The sequence below is a fragment of the Diorhabda sublineata genome, chromosome 9, assembly GCF_026230105.1.
Source record: "Diorhabda sublineata isolate icDioSubl1.1 chromosome 9, icDioSubl1.1, whole genome shotgun sequence".
Taxonomy (NCBI): domain Eukaryota; kingdom Metazoa; phylum Arthropoda; class Insecta; order Coleoptera; family Chrysomelidae; genus Diorhabda; species Diorhabda sublineata.
Window position 1 is genome coordinate 11,996,497 of NC_079482.1, and position 6,000 is coordinate 12,002,496.

Genomic DNA, 6,000 nt, shown 5'->3' on the forward strand with positions numbered 1-6,000 from the left:
CACAATTCACAGGTCCTTTAATTTAATATAAAAAAACTCAATCAATTATCAACTTAGAACATAAAAATACGATCTAAATAATATATATTTATTGAATTACAAATTAAATCAGTAGTTTTTGATTCAATTGATTGTAATCAAAACGCGAATGGACTTCATGTGGCTCACATTAATTTACGCCCAGATACACGATATGAAAGCGCGCATGTCTAAGTTCGATTGAATCATGCGTACACTTCTCGTTAATACTATTATGATATGGATATAAACTATATTCTCTTGTGCTTTTCACCGGGAGTAGTTTGCAGTCAGTTTGAAATTGCACTTAAATTTATACTTTTATCTTTTATCAGAACGTAAATGGATTGTTTTTTTATTAAAAATATTTTTAAAAATTGCAAATATTCATCATACATCTTTAATATCATTTGTTAGACCATTTTATAAAAAATTTTATATTTTTTGCTTTGGATCTTTCCCTCGTATTTTCACTTATTTTAGATATATTGAAAACAAATATTGTAGTTTTAAATTTCTTTCACCCCCAAATTATATTTAGGATTTTAACCACGAATCGTTAAATGTATGCTGAAATCAACTTATAGTGAAAACTGTAAAACTGTTATGTTAGATCATCAAACAACTTATTTTTGAATGATTAGAGCAACCTTATTAACAGAATTAGATGACCAAGCACGTTTGGGTATATATATATATATATAGCTTTTCAAGCCAAAGAGTTTTTAGTATTCTTTGATTATAAGTTTCATAATAAACATAAAAACTTAGTTTTAATGATGAACTGAGATATCATTTTATTTATCTAATATAAACTCAATGTTTGCGTTGTAAGATGTAAGTAATCAATTTGTTCCCGTATTAAAAAAATTGTAGGAATTGTATGGGCAACAACTTAAAGATCAACTATCATTTATTTAAAATATTTAATACTTTGTTTAATAGATTTGATGAAGTCTTAGAATAATAAAGTATACTGTTTCTTTCCTAAATAAGAAACTTTTTCTATATCACCAGAGGCCAATTATTACTTAATACATGATTTCAGCATGTGAAATCAGACTGTAATTATATACTGTAATTATTTTTGCTTAATCTTCAAAATATAATGTTGAAAAAATAACTGTAAATGAAAATAAAACAATCTACGAACACGGAACATAGTGTATAAGTTTCCCTTTCACTAAAGTTTTACTTTCGAATCGATCCTATAAATATTCCATATTTTATGATCTCAAATTGAATTATGAATAAAAATAATGAAAAAAATGGTATCACAAAAAATAATTTCTAATTACCTGGCGTTTGACTCTAGTCTTCAGATAATAAAGAAGATAAATCACAGTTCACAGCAACTAAAAAAATCAGATTAATTTGTTCACTGGCTTTTAGGACACATTTTCCAAACTTTCATCACTATATATTAGATTTTTCCTAGTATTGTTCAAAACGAGTTCCGTATATTAGATAATAGTTAAATGTAATATTTAGAAAGTTTGAAGAATAGATCACACTATCTAGTGGATATTTCAATTTATCACAAATGAATGAAAATTTGACGGTAGTACTTCGTAGTACCACTGTATGCCAACTTTGGTATTTATTTTAACATTGCAACGGGTAATGCGCGCGCAAATTTTGGTTTAAAATCTTATAGAGAGGGAAAGTATAAGTGAAAGGAAGTAAAGGACGTATTATTGCTGGTTGTTCGCTCACCGCGAAGAATTATTGTGGTGCTGTACAAAATTCGCGGAACGTGTTGTTTAGTGAGATGAAAAGTAATAATATTAAACCATATTATTTATGCTATTTTATTTCATTTTTTGCGGCATATACCCAGAAAAACCTTCCTAATACATGTTTTTATGATACATTTATTCAATAAAAACTTACTACTTAACTATCGATTATTTGATTTGCTTAAAAATTGGATATATTACACTTTATAATAGTTATTTGATAGAACAATTTCTTCTTGACAATGAACGAATAACCAGTCTACACCCACCCCTTTCCTAATGATGGTTAGGCGCCAAAAGTTCGAGAATTTTCAAAATACTAGCGCATTTCAACACGAGTGCATGTTTTTATTTATTATTATTAATATTATTTATAGAATAATTTGATAGTTGCAGGGAAATATAGCAAGGGAAAATGTTTTTTGTTTTAATGTTTAGTTTCTGGTTTGATTTGTAATCAGTTTTAATATCTAATTATCCTGTCGAATATATATATTTTTTCCAGATATTAATTTTCTTTTGATGCAGTTTTTGCTTTTTGAATAGCTAAGCATCTAAATTCAGGATCTGATAGCTAGATAGATCTATCAGGATCCGTACGTTGGTTATATTATTACCTTAAAAACTTATTATCACTAATCTTTTCATTTTTGTGACATGGTATAGATTCAAATATGGTTTCTGTTTTGTTTTTTAATTATTGGTAGTATCTGTTTATCCTTTTCTTGGATATGTTATTTATCAGTTTTGCCGGATAATTACTTTCTTTTAAGTTTTTGCTTTTTGAATAGCTAAGCATCTAAATTCAGGATCTGATAGTTGGACAGATCTATCAGCCAAATTTTGTTATCAATATTAATGTCCCGAGTGCATGTCAAATTATGAGACAATTTGACATGCACGAGAGGGCATTTTGGCAGACTATTTCCCGAGAAAAATTTTATTTAAAATAAACAATAATTGTTCCTTTTCTTAAAATATAAAATTAAAACCAAATGATGTTTATTAATCCTAGACAAAAATTTGGCACTAGTGCTGTATTATCGCTGAAATTTGATCGTTGCTAGGTAAACATAAAATATTACAGCTTTTTGGTTGGCTTAAATTTTTCGAAGGAAATAGTCACTGATATTTTTGTGACATAGGACACGAATTAAAGTTTAAATATCTTGAGGACCAAGTTGGTTTCGGGAACCATTTTGTTTTTATGTTATTGTTAATTTTATATAATGTGAAATCAAGAAAATTGATTCTATTGTTTTGCACGGCTTCGATTGTGATTTGAAGTTTTTATGATAAGAATTGAATTTTTTATTTATGTTTTCAATTTGATTCTTTGGTAAAGCAGTAATGAAATCATCTACATATCGGAAAAAGAATGGAATATTTATATCAACTTTGCTTAGGACAGTTTCCTCGAGATCTTCCATTAACAATTGTACTATAACACTTGAAATGGAAACCCTCTTAGCACAACCATCAATTTGATGTATATTTTATTTTCATATTTGCAATATGCTGTGAGTTCGAGCTCTATAGCTTTTATAAATTCGTTATGATGTATTTCTGTAGATTCTTCAATTTTGTCCGATTTTTTGTTAATATATTTTTCACAGTCAATAGGCATATCGTTTAATAATTTCATCATTTTATTATTATAATCTTTTGATTTCATAATAACAGTTTTATTAAATTAATCTGCTTATTAAAATTCAGCAAACATTTAAATATTCCATTCTTTTTCCTATATGTAGATTGCATTACTGCTGTACCAAAGAATCAAATTGAAAACATAAGTAAAAAATTCAATTATTATCATAAAAAACTTCAATTCACAATCGAGGTTGAGCAAAATAATAGAATTAATTTTCTTGATGTCACATTATATAAAATTAACAATAACATAAGTTCAAAAAGGTTTACGAAATCAACTATCAGATCCTGAATTTAGATGCTTAGTTATTCAAAAAGAAAAAACTGCAGGATGGAAATAATTATCTGGAAAACATGATAAATAACATATTCAAGAAAAGGATAAACTTATACTGCAATCAATTAGAAAACAACCAGAAACGAAACATCAAAACGTAAACGATAAGAAAACTTAACAAAAAAATTTAACCAAGACCTTTCGAATTTCTATCAAAAACAAATTAATGATCTAGTTCGATCTTGGGAAGAACAACTTTTTATTTCGCCATCAGATGCAAAAAAAATGAAAACTCACATTGCCGCACTCCCTCAAATTTATGGTTTACCAGAACGCACAAACCTGACATTCCCCTTCGACTTAGTGTTTCAAGTATTCAAACTCCTCTCACCCCATTATCTAATTATTAGAAAAATATTTTGAAGAAAATTTTATTTCAAAACAATTACTAAATCAAAAACACATGGGATTTCAAATAAAAAATTAAAAGTATAAAAATTTCCAACGAATATATATTCATATCGTTAGCTATGTTTTTTTTATATACAAATATTCCTATTACTATTATGAAAAATATATTAATAAAAAAATAGGATAAAATCAAAGTATATACAGAAATACCTCAAAACGAATTTATAAAAGCTATAGAACTCACAGTTACAACGATTCTTACCTAATACCTCTTACCTTAATTAATTAATGTCAATAAAAAAGAATCTGAATTTAAAAACAAATATTTATTCTTAATAATGTTCGTTATATATACCTCAACAATAAATTTGTGATATTGACAACTTTTGATAGAAATTTCTTTCGTTTCATTGTGAGACATATGTTCTGAAAGTATTAGCTATTTTTATAGGTTAATAATTCACTTTTCATGACTTGAACTTGACATTCGATTTGAATTGATAACAAGTCTATTCCTATTTTTTCAAGCAAAGGTACGTTTTAGTTAGCAGCAGCTTGTATAGAATCAATCGTCGTTTTCTTTGGTTATTGCCATCCGTTTATTCAGTGTTTTGTATTTAAAACCACATGCTGACAAAACTGGACGCAATGTTTCCAAACTGGTATAATTGTATTCTGGATATTCTGCTATCTTTTGCTGAATAATTACTTCTAATGTCGCAACCCTGATCTCCTTATATAAACAATAAATTGTCTTACGTATAAAATCTTTAGTAGATTAGTTTTTCGTCACATGTTTTTCGGTTCTGTGAATGATCCACGGCAACCCCTTTCGTGACTACTCTATAAATGGTAAATTTATTTATTCTAGTTAATCCAGCAATTCTTATTATGATTGCATTATCAGATTGCTGAATATTTTCCTCTTTTAAAAATTCGAATATATTTAAAATAACTTGCTGTGTATATCTAAATCTTTATTATTAAATTCATACTCATTACAATGTTCAGTTTCATTGTCTTCATTCGCCCATGGTCATGGTTTGAAAAGCTTATATGCCTGTAACTGATAATCATTCTGGATATCTTTAACATGGTTCGTGATTGAAGAAAAGAAATAGAATGAACACTGTGAATAATATTTAAGACTCGACCATCTTATTGATGAAGAATGAGGCAATCTCTGAGTTTTGTAGTAATTCCTCTGACTTTTTTAACTGGAAGGATACGCATTACTCTTCACTAATGGAATAAAACATATGATAGATACCGAGAATTTGTAACCCATAAATGAAAAATCATATCGTTATTCCGAAAACTATGAGTCTTGAAATACTAGGCCAATCAAATATTTTGTCAAAATACGATACAAACCAATTAATATCTATAGTCATCACACGCGGGGGTAGTATCTAAAAAACTCAACGCATTTGGCGAACAAAAATGCACACTTGCCATTCCTAGGGATTGCTGTTGAATAAAATCAAAGAAAAGAGCCTAATCATCAACATTATGCGATGAGCCAAATAGAATGATGAGAGGTGATACCCCGCAACAAAAATCCAAGTTCAACATAGGTTAAAAGAAAAAGAGCAAGAAAGCTTTATAAAAGAGTTAAATCGGGGAATTTGAAAGAAAACTAGGAAGATTATAGAATATAAAATTATATATAACGAATATAACGAATACGAAATAATATAAATATATATATATATATATATATATATATATATATATATATATATATATATATATATATATATATATATATATATATATATATATATATATATATAGCTTGTTCTTTTTCTTTTAACCTCTGTTGGATATTTGGATTTTTCCCGTGTTTTATTGATAAAACCTCCAATAACATTTCCGTTAGCTCATTTACTGACTTTTTCA

At 27.4% G+C, this 6,000-nt stretch overlaps 1 protein-coding gene across 4 annotated transcripts in view; it reads right to left on the reverse strand.

Annotated features, from left to right (window-relative positions):
• The window catches only part of LOC130448956 (A disintegrin and metalloproteinase with thrombospondin motifs like), a 140,526-nt gene extending 138,886 nt beyond the window's left edge, over nucleotides 1-1,640 (reverse strand). The window contains exon 1 of one of the 4 annotated variants that reach the window (XM_056786570.1): nucleotides 1,317-1,640. The gene's annotated coding sequence lies outside the window, so the exon portion shown is untranslated. The remainder of the gene's footprint in view (nucleotides 1-1,316) is intronic. The other 3 variants (XM_056786571.1, XM_056786568.1, XM_056786569.1) reach the window with 3 other exon arrangements.
• Between the last annotated feature and the right edge of the window lie 4,360 nt (nucleotides 1,641-6,000).